The sequence below is a fragment of the Mus musculus genome, chromosome 3 (assembly GCF_000001635.26).
Source record: "Mus musculus strain C57BL/6J chromosome 3, GRCm38.p6 C57BL/6J".
In the NCBI taxonomy this organism is placed as follows: Eukaryota; Metazoa; Chordata; class Mammalia; order Rodentia; family Muridae; genus Mus; species Mus musculus.
In genome coordinates, this window is record NC_000069.6 from 104,685,667 (window position 1) to 104,704,009 (window position 18,343).

Below are 18,343 nucleotides of genomic sequence, written 5' to 3' on the forward strand. Positions count from 1 at the left end.
AAAAATGCAAAAAACTTATTTCCTTCGCCAGTGAGGATCCCTCAAGATATTACCAGCAAGTTGAAACCAACCACCCAAGTTTATTTTCAGGTAAGGAATGTAAAAACAAATTTACAAATATATGTAAAACTAGAAGAACTGAGGGGCTGGAGAGATGGCTCAGCAATTAAGAGCACTGACTACTCTTTCATAGTACCTGAGTTCAATGCCCAGGAACCACATGGTAGCTCACAACCATCTCTAATGGGATCTGATGCCCTCTTCTGGCATGCAGTTGTACATGCAAATAGAGTACTCATACATAAGAAAGGAAGAAAGAAAGAAAGAAAGAAAGAAAGAAAGAAAGAAAGAAAGAAAGAAAGAAAGAAAGAAAGAAAGAAAGCAAAGAAAGAAAAGCAAAATCAAACCCCACCTGTCCGATGTCTAGGATCCATTCACGGTCTTCTGGGATCCTCCAAAGATCTTGGGTCACTTCTCCAGCTCTGCCCTCTGCAGCACAATCAGCTTGTCTTCTAGGCTCCAGCTGGCTCCAGTCCACTGCTGCTGCTGTTCTTGGTGGTCATTCCAAGGTACTGGCCTCTCCAAAATTGCTGGGGCTCCTTGCTGCACTTTTACCAATGGCTTTTCCTGGCCTCTCACAGTGCCAAGCCTCAGCTGCTTTCCCTGACCCCTTCATGCCTTCAAAACCAGTGTCCTCTGGGTGACTCTTAACGCTACCAAGTCTAGCCGTCAGCACTAGGTACAACCTCGGCTGCATCTGGAACATAGCTTCTTTGTCCTCTCAGAAAACACTTCCCAGAAGATTTCACCTCAGTAATACTTCTTTTTTTTTAATTATTATTATTATTATTATATGTAATTACACTGTAGCTGTCTTCAGACACTCCAGAAGAGGGCATCAGATTTCGTTACGGATGGTTGTGAGCCACCATGTGGTTGCTGGGATTTGAACTCAGGACCTTTGGAAGAGCAGTCGGCCCTCTTAACCGCTGAGCCATCTCTCCAGCCCTCAGTGATTCTTCTTAATCACTGCTAATTTCCTAGCTCCAGCTAACCAGCATCAACTGTCCCAGTAACACAAAGGTCACTTCAATGCTGCCGATCTCTTGTTAATCATGGCTGACTCTTAAGCCCCAGCTGACCAGAACGACAGACCCTCAGTTCAAAATCGCAAACATCCCTGAGAGAGTCTTTAAATTCCCTTTGAAAGGTCACAAGTCAGGCCTTCATCTTCTGTACTGCTCTCAACACTCTTATCTTCCAAGCTCCAAAAACATCTCTGAGCTCTTAACACTCAAAGGCTCTTCTAGTCCAACGTTCCAAAGTCCCTGCACTATCCTCCCCAAAACATGATCAGATCTGTTCCAGCAGTACACCGTTATGCTGGGACCAACTTGTCTTAGGGTTTTTATTGCTGCAACAAAACACCATGACCAAAAGACAAGTTTTGGAGGAAAGGGTTTATCAGCTTACACTTCCTCAACACAGTTCATCACTCACGGAAATCAGGACAGAAATCAGAATCCTGGAGGCAGAGGCCATGAAAGGGTGCTGCTTACAGGGTTGCTCATCCTGCTTTCTTATAGAACCCAGGACCACCAGGCCAGGGTGGTACCACTCACAATGGGCTGGGCCCTCTCTTATTGATCTCCCTAATTGAGAAAATTCCTTAGAGCTGGCTCTCATAGAGACATTTTCTCAACTGAGGCTCCTTCCTCTCTGATGACTCTAGCTCATGGCAAGTTGACACAAAACCAAACTAGGCATTACAGAGATGACTGATGACATTCTACTATAAAATAGCCACGGCTTGAACTTTTTTTTTTTTTTTTTTAGTTTTTTGTTTTGTTTTTAAAGATTTATCTATTTATTATTATATGTAAGTACACTTGTAGCTGGTGTATCTCCAGATACACCAGAAGAGGGCGTCAGATCTCATCACGGGTGGTTGTGAGCCACCATGTGGTTGCTGGGAATTGAACTCAGGATCTGCAGAAGAGCAGTCAGTGCTCTTAACCACTGAGCATCTCTCCAGCCCTTTTTTTTTTTTTTTTTTTTTTTTTTAGTTTTTTGAGACAGAGTTTCTCTGTGTAGTCCTAGCTGTCCTGCAACTTGCTCTGTAGATTAGGCTGGCCTAGAACGCAGTAAGCAACTACCTCTGCACACACATTTAATCCCAGCACTTGGGAGGCAGAGGCAGGCAGATCTCTGAGTTTGAGGGCAGCCTGGTTTATAGAATGAATTACATGACAGCTGGGGCTGTTACACAGAGAAACCCTGACTCAAAAAAATTTTTTTATTTTTATAATGTGTGTGTGTGTGAGTGTGAGTGTGAGTGTGAGTGTAGAGGTACCCAAGAGAGCCAAGAGTTACAGACTGTTGTGAGCTGTTTGTTGTGGGTGCTGGGAACTGAGCTTGGGTCCTTTGGAAGAGCAGTAAGTGTTCTTAATTGATGAACCATCTCTCTACCTCTAGCCCCTTCTTTTCTTGAGGTAAGTTCTCATATAGTTCAGGTTGGCCTCAAACTCACAAAGTATCAGGGGCTGGCCTTGAACTCCTGATCCTCTTGCCCCTACCTCCTAAGTGCTGAGACTATAGGTGTGAACCTGTGGGGGGTAAAACCATCACAGGAAGCTTGGAAAGGTAGAGTGGGTCTGAGACCCAGAGACTCAGTGGGTACACACCTGAGTCTTAGGCTCCCTGCCAAATTCCTGACCTGGAACACATGCCACACTGCCCACATAAGGAAACGTGACCTGTTGTCATGTAGGTAGACCCAGAACAGAGTTTTCCATGGTAGAGGCCCTGAGGGTTTAGCCAGTAAGCTTTTCTTCCCAAACTTCCTACCTGCAAAAGGTATTTAATCTCAGGTCCACCCTGAGAAGTTGGTACTGTACGGCATGCATCCATTTTTCATGATGAACAGTCAATAAACAGTTTAGAACCATGGACAGTTTCCTTCATCAAAATCCACCATGGGGAGCCTTGGTGAAGGCATTTGACTAGTGAACTGCAGTTTAATTCTGCCCCAGGCTAGACTTAGTCTTCAGGCACCAGACTCCTCAGCTCTTCCAAGACTCCCAGCAGTGCCTGGATGTCCAAGAGTCTGAGAACCAACTCAACCCTGGCCTTGTCACAGGCTCGGGGACCCCCAGCGCTGGGGCCCAGAAGCCAGGGAATAACAGCTTCAGCCTCCTCGCATCTCAGGCTGTGCTTTCCCACACCGGAACAGTGCCTCTGTGCTTCCCTGAAGCCCAGCACCCACCCTTAGGTGGCACGGGGTAAGCACAGTCAAACATCAGCATTTCTCCTCGTGAGCAGCAGTGCCCTGAGGCAGGCGGAATGCAGATCAATACGAACCACCCCTCTAGGCTTTAGAAAGGAATTAATCACACCCATCATTTTTGTCTAGTTTTGTTTTTACAAGTCAACTTCTATGCCTTCAGTATTCTAAAGCAACCTTGTAGACACACAAACTCGCAGTCACAGCCACACACTAATTTTGGGAATGACCAAAAACAAAACAATAAGAGGATGGTTTGTAAGCCAATGGGAGAGGCACAAATGTCTCAGAGTTTCTCCTCTCCCTCGGGAACATCAGCATAGCTTTGTGGTCAGACAGGCAGAGGGGGTCTGGATGGACGGATGAGCTGTCTAGGAATCCCACTGAACTTCAAAGTCCCACAATTTTTCTTATCTTACTAAGATAAAAACGTTTGTGTGTGCACCAGCAAGCTATCAAGTGCATGTGTTGTTGGGGCGGGGAAACGGCTGAAGAGATGGCTCAGTGGTTAAGAGCACAGGCTGCTCTTGCAGAGGACCAGGTTTGATTCCCAGCACCCACTTAGCTGTTCATAACTGATTGTAATTCCCATCCCAGGGCATCTAAGCCCTCTTGTGGCTCCTGAAGGTACTGTATACAACACAGTGCACAGATATACATGCAAACACATGTATACATAAAATAAAATAATCTAAAAAATGTTTTGGAAGTATGGTCGTTGACCTCTGACCCTCTGTGACTCCACCATCCCCTGATCCTAAGTCCCATAGAACAGATAAGAAAACCAACTGAGGCTCAGCTCAGTTTATGGTGGTGACAAATTGAAGAACTGTCCTTTCTCTTGCTTCTTTGGGGGACTTCTGCCTCTTCCCTTCTTTGAACTCAACTTGGAGGCTAAAGAGTCGGGGATCAGAGGCTACAAAGAGTTCTGGCTTCTCTTGCAGAGGACCATAGGCTGGATTCCCAGCACCCACATAGTGGCTCACAACCTCTGCAACTCCAGTTCCAGGGGATCCAACTCCCCCTCTTCTGGCCTCTGTGAGAACCAGGCATGCCTGTCATGCACATACACACATGCAGGCCAAACACACACTCACACACACACACATACACTCACACACACACACATTCACACACACACACACACACACACATTCACACACACACACTCACACACACATTCACACACACACACACATTCACACACACTCACACACACACATTCACACACACACTCACACACACACACACTCACTCACACACTCACACACACATACACACACACACACACACACTCAAATAGAGTAAAGAACAAGAGAGTGCCCTCTGTCCTCTCTGGATGCCAGATGCCTTTTAAGGAGAACTAGGGTTCCTGACTCCTCTTGCTGGGGTCAGAAGCACTCTTGTCTACTTGTAACCGAAGCAGTTAATGGAAAGTGCTGAGAACCAACCTAATTACCACTTCCCTCCTGTTAATAAGGTCTTTCAGTCGTGAAAACACTCAGAATAAAAAGGGCAGAAAAGCCATTATCTTGAGATGCTCCAGCTCCTACCTGGTCGAGCCCTGGGAAGTCATTACGGGTAATGATGGGCTATTAAATGTTCTCACCTAGCTGCATAACCAATTACTAGCAGCCCAAAGGGGAGGACAGCCCTGCCCCCAAGCCAGGAAATTAAGGGCAGTTTTCTGTGTTCAGTTCCTCTTCATGGGGCCCGGGCTCCCTCTGACTGCCCCTACCCAAACTTCAGTATTTGGGTCCCCCAAGTTTCCTTCTATTGTGGGGGACTGCCCTGATTCTCCACCTGACTGGCAGCTGGCTTCTCTCATTGGGAGAGCAGAGGGCCTGCGGGATGAGGAGGCAGATACGAGGAGCCCCTGAATTGTAGAAGGGATGGGGAACCAGGCATAAGCAAGGTCATAGAGCTTGGCTGTTGTTGGTCTGCAGGCACTGAGGGGACTGGCAGGTGAAAGAAGAAACATGGAAGCGTTTGCAGCTCTCTGGATACTTAGCTTCATAAACTCTCAGATCCTGCAGTGAGTGAGAGGTGGGAGGGTCAGTCAGGACTCCAGTACAGCAGACATCCACCCTGTACTTCAGCTACCTCTTGTGGTGGATTAAACATGGCGGCCTAGTCTCTCCTGTGCTTTCTTTTAGAGGTAAAATCTCTCTACTCAACCTTCTGGTCAGACTGGCTCTTGGGACTCTTAGAGCAGTGAAATGTGGCAGAAGGGATACTTCTGAAGTGAGTCCCAGGTGATGGGCTCAGGATATACCACCCCATTGTCTTACTGTTTTAAGCTGACGCAACAAGCAACAGCATGTTAAGGTTTCTAGAATCTTCCTTTGTCCTCCTCCTGCAGCAGGTCACTAAACCTAAGCAGGGTTCCTTTCTCTCTTTCTCTCTTTCTCTCTTTCTCTCTTTCTCTCTTTCTCTCTTTCTCTCTTTCTTTCTCTCTTTCTCTCTTTCTTTCTCTCTTTCTCTCTTTCTCTCTTTCTCTCTTTCTTCCTTCCTTTCTTTCTTTCTTTCTTTCTTTCTTTCTTTCTTTCTTCCTTTCTTTCTTTCTTTCTTCCTTTCTTTCTTTCAAATACACACACACACACACTATGTCCCATTATAAATGGTTTTGAGCCATCATGTGGTTGTAGTTGCTGGGAATTGAACTCAGAACACTGGAAGGACAGACAGTGCTCCAAGCCCCTTTTTCTTCCTTTTTGTTTGTTTTTGTTTTGAGACTGGGTTTCTCTGTGTTGCCTTGGCTGTCCTGGAACTCTGTAGATCTGCCTGCCTCTTCCTCCCAAGTGCTGGAACTAAATGCATGTACCACCCCCCTGAAGCCACCATGAAAACTACATGTGAGAAACAAGGGGCGCTGTTATCTCTGAAGATGATAGGGATACAGAGAGAGATGATGGCATACAGAGGGAGATGATAGGACACAGAGAGATGATGGGATATAGTGAGATGATTGTGATACAGAGAGATGATGGTGATACAGAGAGAGATAATGGGATACCAAGAAATGATGGGATACAGAGAAGTTTGCAGGTTGTCACCATCAGGTCAGATGATCTTTGCTTTTCCTTATCTCCTCACAATCATCTACAAACCTTCCATTAAAGCACTCAGGCTTACCAAATAGGAAGATTATTTTGTTTACACCTGAAGCCTCTCATGTCACCCAGAACTTACATTAAATACACTTGTGCATTTTCCTTTGCCTACTAGGACCTCCGCCGTGAGCCTCAGCTGAATAGGGAAAGCTACTTCCCCTCCTTACCCTCAGATAGTTACACATCAGGACCACAACTCCTCAGACATGATGTGTAGTCATGACAATCACCTCGATATGGACAGACTGAGGTTTGCCTTCCAAACCTCCAGCTGTCCAGCATTGGCCGTGATGAATCTATTGCTTCATAATTTGAGTTCTGTTCAGCCCAAATCTCCTATGCAGTCTCAGATACCTGGGAACATCTTTGATGTCACAGGGACAAGGGAAGATAGTCTATGTTGTCCCAGTCAGCTCCATGACCTCCGGAACCCTGCTTGAGTCCAGTGCCAACTTTGAGTGGAGACTTAGGAATCTAAGACCCTGAGAGAGGCCTCTGGCTACTCTCTATCTCATATTCCTATATAGCATAGCTCTTATCCTTCTGTGAGGAGAGGATCGTTTTTTTGCACTTTTTCCTGGAACAATTATTTTGTGCTGTACATCTGACCTGTATAAAAATAGAAGGAGAAATCTGAGCTCACCGCTAAATTGGACTAAAGCCCTGGTGGCGATTTAGACTGAAATGCCTTTATAGCTCTGAATATTTCATGATAGTTGAGTTTAGAGCAGAATAACCAGCATTATTTATTAATGACTGGTCGGTCACCCATCATAGGTATTAATATATTTGCTGCATAGTGTCAGCCAGGGGATGTTAGCTTCAAGGGTCACATCTAATGTGGCAAAATGTAGTGATCTCACTCACTCAGGCTTTTGACAAAACTTCCAGAGACTCATCGTGTGCCCTCTACTCATGGTTAGGTAAGGAGGGGGCGGGGGTGGGGGGTGGGAAGGACAGCCATGGTGTAGGCCCAGTTCATCTGGGCTAAGATGCAGCATTTCCTAGCAGAAACAGTGCGGTCAGTATCCTTCCAGGTCTGCATTCTGACATGGAGAGATACCTTAGGTAATTATTCACTTAGGGAGAGAAGAGGGTTTGTTTGTTTGTTTGTTTGTTCTGTCTCCTTTGAGGCTGTGGTGGCACAGAAGGGCATGGTGGAGGTGGGCACAAAGCCAGTCACATCACAAAGCCAAGAAGCAGAAAAAGAGAAAGGCTTCCTTCAAGGGCACGCCCCCTATGACCCAAGCCTCCTCCAGTCCCCAGCATCCTGCAGTGCTCAGCATCACCACCCTCAAGACCAGGAGTTGAACCTGTGAAGCTTTTCAGGAGCCTTCCTCAAACCTTAGCACTGCCCTTATCTATGACTCTGCACGCCCATCAACATATGGCCAATGGTGACCTTAACTGTGAGAGAGTCATCATGAGAAGGGCGAGTACTGTACAATACGATGGAAAGGGGCTAGATATGCCTCAGTGGCTAACAGCACTTGATGTTTTTGCCGAGGAGCTATGTTTGGTTTCCTCCACCCCCACAGGACGACTTAAAACCACTTGTAACTCCAATCTTAGGAGATCTAATGCCATCTTCTAGCCTCCGCAGGCATCTGCATGTATGTGGTGTACATATAACTTTACAGGCATACACATAAAAATAAATTTCAAATGTTTTCAATACATGGAGAGAGAATTCATCTAATCTTTATTATAGAATATTGGTATAATTGTTCTATTTTTAAATTACATATGTTTATTTTATTTTGTATGTACATGGGTGGGCAAGTGTATCATGGCACACAGAGGAGAGCAGAGGAGAGCTTGTGGAAATCGGCTGTTCTCCCCCCACCCCCTCTCTCCCCCGAACTACTTGAGAGCCGGGGAACCAAACTGGGATATTCAGTCTTGGTGGCAAGCAGCTTTACAGAGCTACTGCACTGTCATGACTCTTCTATTTTATTAGTAGTGACTATTGATCACCTAATTGAGCCTAAATTATAAATTAAATTGTATAGACATAGGTTTGTTGTTGGGAATCTTGGACTGCATGCAGTCTCCCTGCAGGAGAGACTGCACTATCTATGTATGGCTTGGAACTCAGCACAAAGTGCTTCAACAATGGGTACAAAAGAAGTAAATAGGCTTAGCTGTATTAGAAGGGATTTGCTGTGACCTGAGAGAAACTCGCTGGCCCAAGCAGCTCTCCCAGGTCTTGATGGAATGCTGTTTCATCCCCTTGAGTCCCTTACCCTTTGTCTTAGTCAGGGTTTCTATTCCTGCACAAACATGACCAAGAAGCAAGTTGGGGAGGAAAGGGTTTATTCGGCTTACACTTCCATACTGCCGTTCATCACCAAGGAAGTCAGAACTGGAACTCAAGCAGTTCAGAAAGTAGGAGCCGATGCAGAGGCCATGGAGGGATGTTCCTTACTAGCTTGCCTCCCCTGGCTTGCTCAGCCTGCTCTCTTATAGAACCAAAACTACCAGCCCAGAGATGGCACCACCCACAAGGGGCCTTTCCCCCTTGATCACTAATTGAGAAAATGCCTTACAGTTGGATCTCATGGAGGCATTTCCTCAACCGAAGCTCCTTTCTCTGTGATAACTCCAGCTGTGTCAAGTTGACACAAAACTAGCCAGTACAATTGACCCCTTGTCAACTTGACACACAAAAACATCACTAGTAAGCCTCAACCCTTACAATCTTATTCATCCCCAAGATCTAAATAACTTTAAAAGTCCCACAGTCTTTACATATTCTTAAAATTTCAATTTCTTTAAAATATCCATCTCTTTAAAATCCAAAGTCTTTTTACAATTAAAAGTCTCTTAACTGTGGGCTCCACTAAAACAGTTTCTTCCTTCAAGAGGGAAAATATCAGGGCACAGCCACAATCAAAAGCAAAAGTCAATCTCCAACCGTCCAATGTCTGGGATCCAACTCACGATCTTCTGGGCTCCTCCAAGGGCTTGGGTCACTTCTCCAGCCAGGCCCTTTGTAGCACACGCGTCATGCTCTAGGCTCCAGATGCCTGTACTCCACTGCTGCTGCTGCTCTTGGTGGTCATTTCATGGTACTGGCATCTCCAAAACACTGCATGACCCTTTCAGTCCTGGGCCTTCAATTGCAACTGAGGCTGCACCTTCACCAATGGCCTTCCATGGCCTCTCACAGTGCCGAGCCTCAGCTGCTTTGCGTGACCCCTTCATGCCTTCAAAACCAGTACCACCTGGGTGACCCTTACATATTACCAAGTCCCGCTGCAGCAGGAGTACAACCTTGGGCATCTCTGGAACACAGCCTCTTTGTGCTTTCAGAAAACACTTCCCAGAAGATGTCACCTCAATGATGCTGATCTCTTCTTAATCACCGCTAATTTCTTAGCTCCAGCTAACCAGCATCAATAGTCCCAGTAATGCAAAGTTTTTGCTTTGGTAGTTCTGGTATCTTGTTAATCACGGCTGAATCTTCAGCCCCAGCTAACCAGAACCACAGAATCTTCACAATCAAAACAGCAATGGCCCTGAAAAGAGTCTTTAATTTTCCCTCTGAAATTTCACAAACCAGACCTCCATCTTCTGCAGTGTTCTCAACATTATCTTCCAAGAAGCTCCTACACAACATCCTACAGAGCTCTTAACAACGGATGGATCTTCTAGCCCAAAGTTCCAAAGTCCTTCCACAGTCCTCCCCAAAACATGGTCAGGTTGTCACAGGAATACCCCACTCCTGGTACCAATTTGTCTTAGTCAGGGTTTCTATTCCTGCACAAACATGACCAAGAAGCAAGTTGGGGAGGAAAGGGTTTATTCGGCTTACACTTCCATACTGCCGTTCATCACCAAGGAAGTCAGAACTGGAACTCAAGCAGTTCAGAAAGTAGGAGCCGATGCAGAGGCCATGGAGGGATGTTCCTTACTAGCTTGCCTCCCCTGGCTTGCTCAGCCTGCTCTCTTATAGAACCAAAACTACCAGCCCAGAGATGGCACCACCCACAAGGGGCCTTTCCCCCTTGATCACTAATTGAGAAAATGCCTTACAGTTGGATCTCATGGAGGCATTTCCTCAACCGAAGCTCCTTTCTCTGTGATAACTCCAGCTGTGTCAAGTTGACACAAAACTAGCCAGTACACCCTTGTCAGACCATTCATCAAGTAGGGCTCGGAGGAGAAGCTTAAACCACCCCAGGGAACTCTGGGTATTCTGAGCATAAAGGGTTCCATACAGGAAATTCAGAACTACTGAAGGGACCCAAGGAGTGGGCTAACCCCCCAGACTCTGCTCAACTAACCTGCCTCTGAGGCTGCTAGTACAAATACCAGCCCAAACTTCATCCTTCAGTAAATGGTTGTTGCATTAATGTTTTAGGAAACTGCTTTTAAAAAAAAAATCAATTCCCAGGAGCTGGGAGTGGTGATCTACCAACACTAGGGAAGCAGAGGCAGGGGGATCGTTGTCAAGGCCAGCATGGGCTACCTGCGTTTTAACACCTCTCCTCCCTGGGGTGGGGAAAAATAGTATTCAGAGAATAACATAATGCAAAGTCTATGTTATTCTAGACAAGTTCTTGGTGAGACTAATTTTCGGTGCTTTTTGGTATTTAATTTGAGCTGCTGCAGCGTACATGCACATGTGACTCCATCAGATTGGATTCTTTCATTAAGTATTTTATTATTTTTAATTATTATTATTTAAATTGTTGCTGTTGTTTGAATTTGTTCACTTGGAGACAGGGTTATATGTATGTAGCTCAGGCTGACCCTGAATTCCCGATCTTTCTGCCTTGGCCTCTGAAGTGCTGAGATTATAAGCGTGTACTATCATAGGTACATAGCTGTATTATTTGGAGTTTTGAAACAGGGTCTTGTTATGTAGCCCAGGTTGGCCCCCAATCATCTTACTGGCTCAGCTTTCCTGTGCTCAGACCACACCCTTCTCCTCTTCACCCTTAAAGATGGTTTTGCTGAATATAAAGTTTGGTGGGGTTGGGCGGGGGCACTTCTTTCAGTTCCTGAAATAGTTTTTGGTGAGCGCTGCTGCCATCCAGATGGTTTTCTCTGGTAGATCCTGGTGCTTCTGCTCCTGCGTTTAAGACTTTCCCTCTTTGTTTTCAGAAGTTTGACCATGAAATTGTGTCTTGGTATAGATTTCTTGGGGGGTTGTCATATTTGGGGGGTTCTTAAAGCTATAGGTTTATGTCTGTTGCTTTCTTTCTTTTTTCTTTCCTTTTCTCCTTCCTTCCTTCCTTCCTTCCTTCCTTTCTTTCTTTCTTTCTTTCTTTCTTTCTTTCTTTCTTTCTTTCTTTCTTTCTTTTGGATTTTCGAGACAGGGTTTCTCTGTATAGCCCTGGCCATCCTGGAACTCACTTTGTAGACCAGGCTGGCCTCAAACTCAGAAATCCGCCTGCCTCTGCCTCCCGAGTGCTGGGATTAAAGGGGTGTGCCACCACTGTCTGGCCACCACTGTTTCTTTAGGTCCTTTTCCAGCTGTGCTGTCTTCTCTTATCCATTCAGAAGTCTGTTTCTCTTAGTCCCGCTTTATGGCTGTTAAGTCCACCCGCAGGAAAGTGTGTGCGTATGCGTGCGTGCGTGCGTGCATGTGTGTCTGTGTGTGTGTGTGTGTGTGTGTGTTTGAATGAATGTTTATGTTCTAAATAATCTCCATCTGGCTTTTTGTTTAACTGTGCTCATGGATGCTCACTAAAACCCTATTATAATGGCTGCTAGGGCCGGCTGTGCCACTATGCGTTGGCAACTCCTGACCACCTGCAGGAAAAACTGGAGCAGAGACAAGGATGGGTCTGAGATGAATAAGAGCACCCCTCGTCCCAGAACGACTTAGTTCTGCACAGTCAGAGCAGCCCTTGTCCAGAACTGCTAAGTTCTGCTCAGCTCTTGACCCAGGTTAAAACTAAACCTCATGCCAGCACTTTCCAGACCAACTTCGGGGTTACTGGATCCCCTCTGTTTATTCTTTCCCATATGGTCACATTGGATAAACCTCTTCTCTGCTTCTCTTTTAATTAATTACCATATTGAGGGTGGGTTGGGCTTAGCTTGTTGCAGCTGCCAGCGCCCAGGCTGGTCTTCTAGAACCTCTGGTAACAGTATCATCCCATGGCTCTCTAAGGCACATTGTTCAGGGGATGTAATTTGTAACAACATTTAAAGATTAACCAAAGCTTAAAGGTGAGGTAGCATTTCAAAGGAAGGTGAAAATGTATGAGTCAGTTGACTTTCCTCCAAGGAAGTTCCTTCAGCAAATGAGGAAAAGGCAGCTTTCTGAGGTGCATTGTTTAGGTTTTAGGGACGAAAGGAGGTTTAGACTCTGCTAAAGTCACAAGTGCAAACACTGTGGCCACATAAGCTTAGATTGTTGGTTTTAACATCCTTATTTACAAGGACATTAGGGAGCGCTATCTCTGGAGGCAATTTCAATTTTATCAGTTGGGTTGAAATTTCGACTCCAAGATAACAGGAAGTTAGACCCCAGGACCAGGGGCCTTGTTCCTGCCCCAGACTCTTCATTTCTTGTCTATCTTCCTTCAATCTTTCCTCATTCATGCTGAGCTTTTCCTAAATGTAGGTACAAGTGATTTAAAAAAAAAAATGCTTATTTTAAAGTTTACCCATGGTAGACTATCTAAAGTTTATTAAACAAGGTTATACAGTGCTCACACAGGGATACTTTGAGTTTAAATCCTGTGCCCAGTGAGGTCATAGCAACATACATTAAACTGATAAACTGCTTATGTTATTTGAGCTCCCTGAGAAGCAGGCTCTGGAAACTGGGGTTGCCTGACTCCCCATTTCAGACCCAAGTAGGTTTGTCTCAAAATGTCTTCTGAATCTGTAACAAGGAGAAAGAGCTGCAAGAGAAAAGATGCTATATCCTTAAAATCAGGAGGCCAGCCAGGGAGAAGCAGGCAGTGCTCTTAACTGCTGAGTCATCTCTCCAGGCCCCCAGGTCACTGTTCTTTATTGGTGGTATTTAAGCGTCTAGTCTGCGAAAGAGAAGGCAGAAGCTCAGCCATGGGACGGAAACAGCCATGGAGAGAAAGCACAACTGGGAACCCCAGCTGATTGCCTCAACTTCCCCAGTTGGTTCCTGCAGTGTGTAGTGAGCACCTAGGACAATGATGCTATTCTGTCTGTCTGTCTGTCTGTCTGTCTGTCTATCACCTATCACTTACTTTCTATTCTTTCACTTTGGCTTGCTATATACTTAAACTTACTCATGAAAAAGTAAAAATATAAAAGTATAAATATAAAAATCTTGTAGGTTATTCTCTGGACTGTATTGAAGAGTCACACTGAGCAAAGCCTTGGCTTTTCTTTTAGAAAGGCCTGCTTGCTAGTGGCACTGCAACAGAGGCCTAGAGCAGTGGCCCCTAAAGAAAAGTTTCCAGAGAAATCTCAGGCAGGAAGAGGAGTCACCACACCCAGGTTCAGAAGGTGGCCTTTCTTCCCTGGAAGAGATTTCAAAGTTCTGCTTCATCAACACAGTCAAACTGGGAAGGGCAGAGCGAAACCAGAAGTCCCTCTCATTTCGGTTAAGCCCAAATGGGAGTTCATTTGCCTTTACCAATTTCTGTTTTCTAATTCCCTTGGAACATGGGGAAACTGGGGCAGGTTTATAAACGTAAGTTGTTGCTCAACAGCAGCTTAAGTGGTCTTTGATGGAAACATGGACTTTTGATACAACGCTCTTTAACTCTCCTGTTGCAGCAAGCCTCCTGTGACACTGTCAAGGGAGAAGGGAGAGAGAGAGAGCGACTTGGTATTGTCCAAGGAAGGCTAGCTTCCCTAGCCAGTCTCTGCTGCCACTCACAGCTGGGCAGAAAGGATTCAGGGTCCTTTCTAGGCACCTGTGAGTTTAATCACGTGTTTCTCATATGGCCCTGACGTTATGGGGAAGCTCTAACTCTCTGTGTCCATAGCCCCTAGCACTAACAAGAAAGCGAGGCACTTTGTTCTCTCCTGGTAGGGTGAATGGAAGTCCAGCTTTTTCAGGTGGAATATCTGGGGTGGGGAAGAGAGTTCAAAGGGTACCCAGGGAGGGTGAGTCTTGTTCTTCCATTTGGCAAAGGACCGTAAGGCTACTTTTTCACATCCTAGCAGAGCTGGAATAAACAAACAAACAAACAAACAAAGCACCCATCTATAACCCTCTGTAATTTCAATTCCAGGGAACTGCATGCAGGCAGACACATATACATAGAATAAAGCTAAATAAATCTTAAAAATAAAACTTTAGCCAGGTTTAATCTCAGCACAGAGAGTCAGAGGCAGGTGGATTTCTACGAGTTTAAGGACAATCTGGCCTACAGAGTGAGTTCCAGAACAGCCAGGGCTACACAGTGAAATCATGTCTGGAAAACCCAGAATTTTTTTGTTTTAATCTTACTTTCACTTTTTTTTGTATTTATATGTAGACGTGTAACAGCTGAATTACATAGGAATCCATTTCTTTTCCTTCCAAGAATCTCTGGAAAACTGCACAATAGCCGTGGCTCTTTGCTTCCCACCAGCAGTGTGCCAGAGTGCTAATTTCTCCACAGTCAACACTATTTGTGTTTTTGTGTTTTTGTTCTGTTTGTTTGTGTTTTAGACCCAGAACCATGAAGCAGGCTGGCTCTCTACCACTGCCAAGCCTACGCCCACGCCCAACCTCTAGTGGCTGTGAATCGATTTTGATTTACATTTGCCTGATGATTAGTGATTGGAGCATCATTTCTGCCTGCTGACCCTGGTTGGTTATCTTCTTTAGAGAAATATCTACCCTGAATTTAATTTTAAATGTATATAGAGGTACTCTCTCCAGCACCACATATACCGAGAAGATTAGCATGACCCTGCACAAGGATGGCACAAAAAATTGTGAAGGGGTCCATGTCTTAGGACAAGTTCTGCGGAGAATGTGGTGTTCTTCCATCCTTACCCCTAGCTTGTGGGGTTGGACATTCACTCCCAAGGATTCCTCCCTTCTGCTTCTCTCTGGGGCAGAACGGGAGAGCGTTCCCTCCTCTCGCCACAAGGCGGACAGAGGGTGCAGGTTACTGGGCTCACGCGGCAGGCGTCGAATACCGGGTTCTTTCTGTGCTGCGCTCACTACCTCGGGCGTCTGGACACGCAGCGCCCTCTCGCGGCGGGAGCGACCTAATGCCGCGATTCTAACCCCTGCAGAGATGGCTTTAACCGGTGCCACCTTAGGTCCCCTGATCAAGAATTATGGGGGTGGGGGTGGGGGTGGGGGTGAGAGTGGAGGGATGGATGAAGTGGGGGAGGGTGCCAACAAACAGTGCTGAGAATGCTAGACATCAGTAGACGAGAGGAAAAAAATTACTAGAAACTCCCAACCGTAGTTTCATAGTCAGTATATTGTGCAAAAATTAATTTGGGATATGTTGTAGGCACAAACACAAAAGCTGTAAGGCTAAAGTTTTAGAGTGAGAAAATATCTTTGTACTGTATGTTTCCATGTATTATTATTATTAATTTAAAAACAGGATCTCTCTACGTAGCCCTTTCTGTCCTGGAATTCGATGTATAGATCAAGCTGGCCTCAAACTTACAGAGGTAGGCCTCCCTTTGCCAACATTAAAGGCATGTGTGTGACCACACACACCCACTACCATGTTTATTGTACTAGTGTTTGCCTTAGCCAAGATATGTAGAGGTAGGAGTTGGAATAAATCTTTGTTTTATTTTGTTTTGCTTTTTTGTTGTTTTGGGTTGGGTTTTTTGTTTTGTTTTTTTGTTTGTTTTACTTTTGTTTTTGTTTTTGTTTTTTTGAGACAGGGTTTCTCTGTGTAGCCCTGGTTGTCCTGGAGTTTGCTCTATAGACCAGGCTGTCCTCAGACTCAAAGATCTGTCTGCCTTTGCCTCCCAAGTGGATCAAAGGTTGTGCCACACCTCCTGGCTTGGAATAAATCTTGAAGGACACCAAGGGTACTAATTAATTTAACTAATTTAGAAAGTGGATAAATTGGATTGGATTGGATTAAAATGTGAAATTCCAGAGCTGGAGGGATGATGGTCTCATAGTTTTGCTGTTAACTGGATCAGTTTCGAGCATCCACAGGCTGCTCATTGCCATGTATGCATTAACACCTCGGTCTATAAGTCAACAATGTAATAATAGCTCCTGTGTTTAATCCCTTCACTGGAGAAGCAGGGGAAAGCAGTCTCTATGGGTTTGAGGCTTCCAGAATTTCACTACACAGCAAGTTCTAGGCCACCCAGAGCTACACAATGAGATCCTGTTTCATAAACAAACAAACAAGTGGTGAGCCCCAGCTAGAGAGTTGTCTCACTGGTAAAACCATCTTCTAAGCTAGAAGTGGGAGCACTTTGATCCAGCACTGGGGAGGCACAGGCCAGTGATCTTTGAGAGTTTGAGGTCAACCTGCTCTAAATAGCAAGTTCCAGGTCAGAAAAAAAAAAAAAAAGATAGTTTCTAGAAGACCCAGGTTCAGTTCCCAGGACCCATATGATGGCTCACAATTGATTGTAACCCCAGTTCTAGGGCTTCTGCCTTGCCTTTTTCTGGCTTCCTCCTGTACCAGGCATGTATGTGTGCATAGACACATACCACACACACACACACACACACACACACACACACTGGCAAAATAGGCACACACATAAAATAAAATTAAGATTATATAAAAATTTAAGTTAATTAATTAGCCAATTTGGGTGGTTCATACCTGTAATCCCAGCGTTCGGTAGACCGAGGCAGGTGAATCACTATGAGTGACAAAAACAGCAAGGGTTATCTCATGGAACATCTGTGAAATAGAGACAGACGCACCAGTGCTCCTGGCTTTCCCCGGGAGGTCGCTGTTTTCTGCTTTCCCAAGAACTACACTTCAGTGAAGTGACCTGAGACTGGGAAACTGTGGACCTCAGCCCCAGGGCCTCCTCCCATGGGCAAGCAGCTGCTTTTCAGGCACCGTCTGAGACAAATGGCAGGTGTCTTGGAACCCACATGGCTGTGGTTCTTCTCCGAGCACCTGGCAACAGGTGGGTGTTTAACTCTGGAGATGCGGGCAAAGCACTCACTTGACTCAGTAGCAGGGCTGGTGTGGAGTACTACTACCCTGAGATCTGCACAGAACACTGGAATACGGGTGTAACAGGTAATGTAGCTGGGACGAGGAAATAGCCATTCTAATATTTGTTAAAAACATCACTGTCGCTGTGCAGTTACAACCACCGTCCTATGCACTGAGCATTTTACAGGAGTAAATCATCATCACTGGCTTCCTACAAACCTTAGGGGGAGAGAGATCACGGACAGTTTGCTGGCTGGCTTTGTGTCAGCTCACCACAAACTAGTCATTGGAGAGGAGGGTGCCTCAGCTGAGAAAACAACTCAGTAAGATCAGCTGTCGATCGATCATTTTCTTAATTAGTAATTAAGGAAGGAGAGTCAAGCCCATCATGGGTGGGGCTGCCCCTTGGGATGGTGGTCCTGGATTCTTTTAGAAAGCAGGCTGAGCAAGCCATGAGGAGCAAGTCAGTGAGCAGCATCCTCTGTGGCCTTCACATCAGCTCCTGCCTCCAGGCTCCTGCCCTGACTCAGTTCCTGTCCTCATTTCCCTTAGTGATGGACCATGATGTGGAAGTGTTAGCCAAATAAACCCTTTCCTCCCCACAGTGTTTCTTCGTAGCAATAGTAACCGTAAGACAAACAGTAATGTAGATGAGACAGCACTCTTGAGAAGGAATACAGAACAATGGGATAACTATCATCTGGGTCCTCAGCCAGCTCATGACAGGCTGAGGCAAGAACACAGCAGAGAGCAGGATGTAGTGGCTCTACAAACAAACAAACAAACAAACAAAAACACAAACCAAAAAAATTCCAACCAAATCCTAAAACCAAAATGAACAACAAACAAACAAACAAAAAATAGCTATGATTAGCCTTCACTCTTTCGTG

At 45.4% G+C, this 18,343-nt stretch overlaps 1 pseudogene; it reads left to right on the plus strand.

Annotated features, from left to right (window-relative positions):
* The first annotated feature begins 15,221 nt into the window (after positions 1-15,221).
* Gm24223 lies at positions 15,222-15,293 on the plus strand (annotated as a pseudogene).
* Positions 15,294-18,343: the final 3,050 nt, after the last annotated feature.